Below are 9,210 nucleotides of genomic sequence, written 5' to 3' on the forward strand. Positions count from 1 at the left end.
TACTGTAGCTCTTGGGTTGAGCCTCTTTGCATGTAGCTGGGTGGGTCTCCAGATGATGGATGCATAGTCCATTTCTCCAGCTTGGGAGTTCATGCTAGAGCCTGCATTCCTCTGGCATCATTCAGGATCATCTTCCTCCCTGATGAGGCATGATTAGGGGGCTTTACTTCTTTCCTCTCCCTCCTACTTGGTAGTATTTTATTTTTTTCCAATTACAAGAGAATTTTCAACATGCATTTTATAATAAAATGTTGAGCTCCCCTCTCCACAAGACAACAAGCAAATTAATTTAAGTTATACATGTACCATCATGTTAAACATATTTCCACATTAGTCAAGTTGTGAAAAAAGCAATTAGAACAAAAGGGGAAAACCATGAGAAAAAAACCAACACAACAAAAAAGTGAAAATAGTATACTTCGATCTGCATTCAAATGCCATAATTTTTTCTCTGGATGTAGGTAGCATTTTCCATCACAAGTCCCTTGGAATTGTCTTGGATCATTGCATTGCTGAGAAGGTCTAAGTCTGTCACAATTGGTCATCATATAATCTTGCTGTTACTGTATACAATGTTCTCCTGGTAGTGCTCACTTTACTTGGTATCAGTTAATCCAAGCTTTCCAGGTTTTTTCTAAAATCCACCTGCTCATCATTTCTTAGAGCACAATAGTATTCCAATATGTTCATATACCACAACTTGTCCAGCTATTTTCCAATCCATGGGCATCTGTTCAATTACCAATTCTTTGCCAGTATAAAAAGAGCTGCGATAAATGTTTTTGTACATATTTTTCTTTCTTTTTTAATGATCTCTTTGAGAAATAGACCTAGTATCACTAGAATCTAGGATTGCTAGAAGTATTGCTCGTTCAAAGGGTATGTATCATTTTATATCCCTTTGAGCATAGTGCCAAATTGCTCTCTAGAATGGTTGGATCTGTTCACATCTTCCCCAACAATTCATTAGTGTTCCAATTTTTTCACATCTTCTTTAACTATTATAATTTTCTTTTTCTGTCATATTAACCAATATGATAGTTATGAGGTAATACCTCAGAGTTGTTTTAATTTGCATTTCTGTAATAGATAGTAATTCAAAACATTTTTTCATGTGACTATAGATGATTTTAATCCTCTATTTGAAAGCTTCCCATTTATTTCTTTTGACCATTTGTCAATTGGGAAATGGCAGAGGGCTTATTTCTGTATAATACAATGAGGCCTAGGGAGATCAGGATTGGCTCAAATTGCTCAAATTAATTCATAACTCTTATTTTATGTTAGATAGAGTATTTGTGGTAAAGACAGGAAGGGCAGTTTTTTTTCTTCAATAAATGCCAGCTAAAGGAGAGGTTGTAGGGAAGAAAAGGTAGTATAGACGGGATACTGGAAGGCATGGGTTCAAATTCCATTTTATACACTTCCTAGTTGTGTGATCTTGGGCAAGTCATTTAATCTATCTGAGTGTCAGCTTACTCATCAGTAAAGTGATGACCTTGAAATTTTCCTTTAACAATAATTATGATTCTATGACCCTACATTCTCCCAGACTGCTGAGATCCTGTAGACAGGGCCCTTCATTCTAAAATCCCTGAGATCTTAAATAATCAGGACATAGCCTAGGAACTAACTTGCCTTCAGGCATAATGCACCTCCAGTGCTACTTCTTCCCAGGGGAAAAAGCCAATAGCTGAGCTGACCACTTCTGCCTCAGGTCACAGAGAAGGCAACAGACATATTTAATATTTGGAAGGGACATAATTCTCATTCAGGTAGGGAGCTCACAAGCATTTATAAAACACCTACCATGTTATTTGGTGGTGTTGTTTGCCTGCTTGTTTTTTTTTTTTTTTTCTTTATCATGTTTTTTTCCCCCCCTTTTTGATCTGATTTTTTTTTTTTTGTGCAGCATAATATGGAAAAATGTTTAAAAGAATTGTACTTGTTTAACCTATATCAGATTACTTGCCATTTAAAGTAGTGGGGTGAGGGAGGAGAGGAGAAAAAATTGGAACACAAAGTTTTACAAAAATGAATGTTAAAATTATCTTTTACAAAAATAAATGTTTAAAACTATATTTATATGTATTTAGAAAAATACATATAAAGGCTGACTTCAAAATTATGAGGCTGATGCAATAAACGGAGAGTTAGGCCTGGAGTCAGGAACATTTAAGTCCAAAGCCAGCCTCAGACACTTAGTAGCTGCATGACCTTAGGCAAGTCACATAATCTTAGTTTCCTCAATCTTCCAGTGTTGTCATGATGATTAAATGAGAAAATATATGTAAAGTGCTTAGCACAATGCCTGGCACATGGTAGGTATTCTATAAATGCTTATTCCTTAAACATCTCTTCCTTTCCCTAGACCAATAGTCCTGCTTTCAGTTTGGCCCTCAATAGTAAAAAAAAACAATATCTATTCAGTTTTTACCACATGCCATTAAAATACTTCATTATAATGTCTCAGCCATTATTGAGGAAAACAGTGATTTCACTACTGCAGATTCTAGGGTCCTTTCGTCCTCAGTAGGTACAGTTATTGACAATCCCCAAAGTCCTTGACACCAAAATCCTTGGTGTGTCAGATGGTTCAACATTGGAAAAAGATTTGGTTTTAGCAGTGGAATCAACATGAAGAAAAAAAGCATTGTTACCTGTCTTATCTCGCCCTCCAAGGATCATGGGAATTTTCTATCTGACTTATTGCTGAAACTTATATATGTCGTTCCCCTGTCCCTCCCAAATTTGAATGTGACCTCGTTGACAGCTGGAACTATCTTATGTTTTCTATTTGTATCTTTAACATTTAATAAATGGCTTTTTTCTTCCTCCCTCACTCCCTCCCTCTCTTTTTCCCTCCTTCCTTCCTTCGTCCCTTCCTCCCTCCTTCTCTCTCTTTCTTTTTTCTTTCTTTCTCTTTTCCTTCTTTCCTTTCTTCCTCCCTCCCTCCTTCCCTTCTTTCTTCTTTCCCTCCCTCCCTCCCTCCTTCCCTCCTTCCCTCCTTCCTTCCTTTCTTCCTTCTTTCCTCCTTCTCTTTCTTTATTTTTTCTTTCTTTCTCTTTTCCTTCCTTCCTTTCTTCCTCCCTCCCTCCTTCCTTCCCTCTTTTTTTCTTTCTTTTTTATCAGGTATCATATCATTTCTTTCTCTCTCTCTCTCTCTCTCTCTCTCTCTCTCTTCCTTTCTCTCTTTCTTTCTTTCTTTTTCCTCAACCAGCCAACAGTTTGCCAAACTCTTTCAAACTGTTTTCATGAGTTCAAGCTTGGCCTAAGAAAGGCAAAGTCCCAGTAATATTAACACTAAGGATGACTCCTCAGTACCACTTCACTTTGTGAAGTCCAAGAGATTCCTTGGGCCAATATCTACTGGAACTGCTGTCCTAGAACAATCCTTTCCTCATACTGAAATGGACAAATGGCCCTTCTTTCCACCTCGGGCCAGCAGAAGAAAGTTTGCTCAGCTAGATTGGGGGACTTCTTTTGCATTTCAAAAGGCCGGCTCAACAATGCCCTTAAGGGTATCTGCTCCGGGAGGGTGGTACTCCGGTGGTACTTGAAACCTGATATGTTAAAACTCCTCTTATCCTGTAAAACCCCCATCCTCCTGCTGTAAAATGCGAATCACAGATTAAAATGTAACAAGCCGAACAGAAATGCTTATAAGGCTGTCTTTAGTTCTGTAAAGTATGGAATTCGATCAGAACTCTGTCCTGAGCTTGGTACCAAATAAATTCTAAATTTTCCTCATTGTGGCTGTCTTGAATTTTATTGCCTGGGCTATTTCATTTGGAGGTCCCCCCCGAGATAAGCCTTTGGCTCAGTCTGACGGCTAGTCCCTCTCCCTGGAGGGTGAAGGGGATTACGAATCCTAGGGGGTGGCCACCGAGAGATCTTCCTTGGCCCCTGGTGTCCAGTAATCTCTCTTCTGCGAACCAGGAGAGTGAGACCCAAATTTTGAATTCGGTCCAAAATTGGCATAAAGCATTCTAAAAGCCAGTTCTGGTTATTCTGAGGGGCTCCTGCAGCTGCCTGTCCGGTCTGTTGAGTACTCCTGTTTCGGTGCAAGTGGCCTAGCTGGACGCAGTGTTTGACAGTAACCCTTGCTGGCTCTTCATAGGATGCCATCATAAGAGTCCTGACCTGGTTCTGGAAGACTAGTCTGTATGTTCTGTATGTTCTGTGTGTGATTTGTCTGATGTTCTGTGTGTTCTGTATGATTTGTCTATCTAAAAGCTTTGTTAACAACATTGCAATGGTGTTTAGTTTCGGCATTTGGGAAAGTAAGTCTGTCTGAGTACCTTTTGGGGTACCATCTGGTTCTGGTTCTGGTTCTGGTCTGATCTGTTGCTAGCAACCTGTGGTCTCAGAATAAATAAAAAGTTCTGAGACGGGTATTTTCTGGGATGCTGGAAAATATCCTCTGGGTATATGTTAACTGTGTAGTCTGTGTGATGTGTGTTCTATGTTCAGTGCGATTTGTTTGTTATGTTGTTGGTTGGAAAAAATTTTAAGAACAATGTTGCAACTGTGCTTAGTAAAATGTAGCTCCCCGTGTGTCTGTGTTAAAAGTTAGCAAGCTTTTAAGAGATAAGAATTCAGCCTCTGTGTTGCAGGCTAGAAAATATCCAGAAGTTTGAAAAATCTTTCTCTCTTCCTCTCTGTCTCTGGCTGACTGCAGCAGGCTGGGGGAAAAATGGGAGAAAAGGGAGAGAAAGGAAGAAATAAAAAAAGGAAATGAATTAAAAAAAAAAGGAAATAGATTGAAAGGGATTTGAAAGTTCGGAAAGTTAAAAAGTTATATATATATATATATATATATATATATATATATATATATATATATATATATTTGAGCAGTGTGCTAAGATTTTAAAGGAAAGAAGTTTGAATGGAATATCTAGGCATTTCTCTGTGAAGGCAGAGAAAAGCACTAAATGGGTTTGGAAGTTCACAGAAACCCCTTTGGATTCTGGAATGGGAAAAGGGAATTCAAGGTGAAACAAACTTCTCTCTGGGAGTGGAGGTCTTGGAAACAGTCCCTAGTCTGTTTGCTGATTTAAGAGCTTTGTTAAGTTTTAAGAACAATGATTAAGGAAAATTTGCTTGTGATTTTAATTTTTTTTTTTTTTTTTAAGGAAAAGCTTACTAGAGTAAAGAGCAATAACATTCAAGCTTAGCCTGGCCTGGGCAAAAAACAGCTCTGGAGATAAGATGCTAATAGCTGTTAGAAGAAATGTGGTGGAAAAGAAAGGAAAAAAAAAAACTTTTAAAAACAGCTGTATTAGTTTGATTCAGTTTGTTACCTTCTGAAATATATTGAATTATTTGTTAACATAAGTTATACTTTAAATCCAGTATATTTACTGTGGGTTTTGTGGAGGTTTGGGTTATTCACTATGGTGTGAATCTTACAGGTTTTTGAAGGAATGCAGGTGATTTGGGAAGGGCTGATTTGTAGGGGCAATTAGAAGTTTGCATGGCTTTAGGAAGGTGAAAGACTTTTGGGAGTAGGTAAAGAGGTGGGGGAGGGAGCCACCCACCCTCACTGTCTTCTGCTACTATACCAAAGGAGCATCTGGGTAGGAAAGTTCTTTAAGAAGATTGTTCAAGTATATGGCTAGAGAGAAAGAGAAAGTTGGAAATGGGTGGATTTGGGAAGTAACCTGATGTTAGGAAACTGATGGGCTAAATCTTGAAAAGGATCCCCATGTGGAAATTTGAGTGGGGAACCTGAGGGAAGTTTTTTCCTAGGGGGCAGGAGTGGGGGAAGGGTGGCCATATGGAATCCTCTCCTTCCCTCTCCTCTCTAAGTATGTTCCTGCCATTTTTTTTTTTTTTTTTCTTATCTGATTGTGGTAGTGCAGCAAACTGTGATTTTTAAGGACATGCTTACTTTTAGGTTAATTGAGTGAATATTTGTTTTTTTTTTTTTTTATACATAAAAGTTTTTTTGGTTAAGGAATATGGTCATAAATGTGATCCATACTTTGGTCCTAGTATTTCTAAAAGTTTAATTGCTATGTTAGAAACCTTCTTGAATTCTTTTATGTGGAATTGGGTCTTTTGTATAAGTTTAAATTGATTGTACTGGGTCATCCTGAGGTTATTTAAAGGGTCTCTAAACATAATAGTTTCTTTTTTTCTTTATCCTTTTGAAAATGTTTCTGTTATGAACAATATGCAATTTGGGATATTTTTCTATGTATTGGGTATTTTAAAAGCAAAATGATTTGTATGTATAATGTTCACTTATGTAACATTTACCTAGATATGATAATTGTTCTAAGTTGTGAACTTACTGAGATGAAATTTCTTTCTGTTATTACTGTAAGGTTATGGTAACTCTTTGTTTAAGATTTATCAGAAATTTGATTAATGACATCTATTATTGGAGGTAAAAGTTTTTGGGCTTAGCGTTAATTAGTTAGTGCTATTTGGGAGTTTTAAAGCTCCACCCTCTGACAGTTACTGGGACAATTGATAAGCAGTTAAAACTCAACTGCTTATGTTATGTTATAGTTATGTTCTTGCATTTTTCCTTTTGTAAACTGATCTCTCTGATCAGAGCAATGGTCAATAGGAACTGTTAATGCAATTCAATTATGTCGTGCCTTGCTATTTTCAGTCTGGTTATATGTAATCATTGTATCCTAAATGCTTGGGCAACTAAGTATTTCACCTGGTCATCTGTCTGTTACTGGAGATTTGTGTTTTGTTTCTTTAAGGTTTCTACATGATAAGTGGAAGTTAACAGGGGTCTGTAAATCTGTACCCGTTTGCTTGGCCTGTAAAGCAAACTCGTCTCTTCACATATTTTGGCCTCATATTTTGCAACAGTTTGGTGAACTGTGTCTTTCTATATGAGACTGATCTAATCTTTAGGTGTTAGATTTGTGTTTTTGTTCTAGATTTTGGTTAAATTACAGATATTGGCTTGCTTCTGGAACCTGGATCAGCTTTGATCAGCTTTGATTGTCAGCATGACACACCCACCCTGCAAGGAATGAGAGCCTTCTATCACTTCACAGCCTGAAGCAGCAGTTTTTTTTTTTTTTTTTTGGGATGAGAGCCCATGGACTGAACCCTGCATCTAGCGTACTTTGGACTGATATGAGGGACTTTGGGAATGGTTGATGACTGACTCTTAACCTTGCCTGGATCATCTATTACTGTGTGTTTAAGATTTGGGATGGGATTTGTTAAAAACTCTGTGCTTATTGCTGTTATGTTTGAGAGATTTTTAGGAAATGTTACTGTACTAGTCTGTTATGTATAGGGATTTTGATTCACTCTTGGGATTTATATGAGGAATGGTCATTTGATAATTCCTTTCCGTGAGAAAAAAAAAAGGGGGGGGGGAGGAAGAGATAGAACATTGGGGAAACTGTTATATGTTTTTTTCAAAATACCTGTTAGTTTTTGTAGATACTTTCTCAGGGTGGACAGAAGCCTTCCCCACCCGAAATGAAACAGCTCTCATAGTGGTTAAGAAGATACTAAATGAGTTAATGCCCCCCTTTGATCTTCCAATAGCTATAGGGTCTGATAACGGGCCTGCTTTTGTTGCCAAAATATCACAAGGCATCAGCAATGCCCTGGGCTTTGATTGGAAACTCCACTGTGCATACAGACCACAGAGCTCTGGGCAAGTGGAAAGGATGAATAGAACACTTAAGGAGTTCCTTTCAAAGCTTATCTTGGAGACCCAGATCTCCTGGGTCTCACTTCTGCTCTTAGCATTACTGAGGAGCAGATGCACTCCTAACAAATTAGGGTTAACTCCCTTTGAGATTCTGTTCGGGAGACCACCTCCAGTTCTGCCCTTGGTCAGGGAAGACTTGATGGCTGAAATTTCTAACTCTTCCCTTATCAAGTTTTTACAGGCCTTGCAGAAAAAAACTCAGAAAGACATCTCACACCTCGTCCGTGAGGTCCTTCCTGTCCCTCTCACTGACCCCGTGCATCCATTCCAGCCTGGTGATGCAGTCCTGATAATCGTATACTGTGATCCTCACCATGCCCACTGCTGTAAAGTTGAATCAATCCCTGCCTGGATTCACCATAGCAGAGTGAAACCAGCTGTCACCACTGAATGGAAAGCAGAGATCGGTGAAGATCCCCTGAAACTGAGACTGATTCGTTCCTCTGGTCCTTGATATCTTCCTCTGGTCATTGATATTTTTATTTCTTTGTATTCAGACATCCTGTCTCTGGGTTCTTAGAATTTGTGGCCTCCCCCATCTTGATAGAGGTTTTCCCTCACTTCTTACCCCTTCTTTTGTTTAGAGAAAAGGTATTTAAGAAGTTGGGGTTCCTCCATTTACTGTTGGACTCCTCCAGCCCTGGGACCAACATGGATTCCTTGGTTCCAGGATATCTTTATCTCTGTCTGATTGGATAATTTGAGACGAGAGTCCTGTCCAGTCAATCAGACTCTCCCATTGATAGAATGTTGGGAGCCCTCTGGTCTCTGTCTTGCCTCAGTTACTCTATGATAGTTAGATGACCGGGAGGCGAGTCGTGAGGCTTCCCAATCATGGTATGAGTCACTCTATGACTGGTCCCCCTGGCTGACCACCCTCCTCGGGAGGTACCGGCCCAATCCTCTTGTTTTTTCCTCCTCCTCCTCATAACTCCCTGCATAATTAAGTGCCTTAGCTCTTACATTCAGGATCACATACAAGCAAGTTTATTTTTGCTCTCTGGATGACTTATTCCCCATTGGTCTCAGATGAGTCACAACTATGAATGTGAAAAGGGGAGGAGTGAAATGGACAAATGGCCTTCCTTTCCACTTGGGCCAGCAGAAGAAAGTTTGCTCAGCTAGATTGGGTGACTTCTTTTGCATTTCAAAAGGCCGGCTCAACAATGCCCTTAAGGGTATCTGTTCCAAGAGGGTGGTACTCGGGTGGTACTAGAAACCCAATATGTTAAAACATCTGCCCAGGTGGGATTCTCCTCTTATCCTGTAAAACCCCCATCCTCCTGTTGTAAAATGCGAATCACAGATTAAAATGTAACAAGCCGAACAGAAATGCTTATTAGGCTGTCTTTAGCTCTGTAAAGTACGGAATTCGATCAGAACTCTGTCCTGAGCTTGGTACCAAATAAATTCTAAATTTTCCTCATTGCGGCTGTCTTGAATTTTATTGCCTGGGCTATTTCAATAGAAAAGTCACATATGTAGCTGCTCAGGATTTATAAAAA

The sequence above is a fragment of the Antechinus flavipes genome, chromosome 4 (genome assembly GCF_016432865.1).
Source record: "Antechinus flavipes isolate AdamAnt ecotype Samford, QLD, Australia chromosome 4, AdamAnt_v2, whole genome shotgun sequence".
Taxonomy (NCBI): Eukaryota; Metazoa; Chordata; class Mammalia; order Dasyuromorphia; family Dasyuridae; genus Antechinus; species Antechinus flavipes.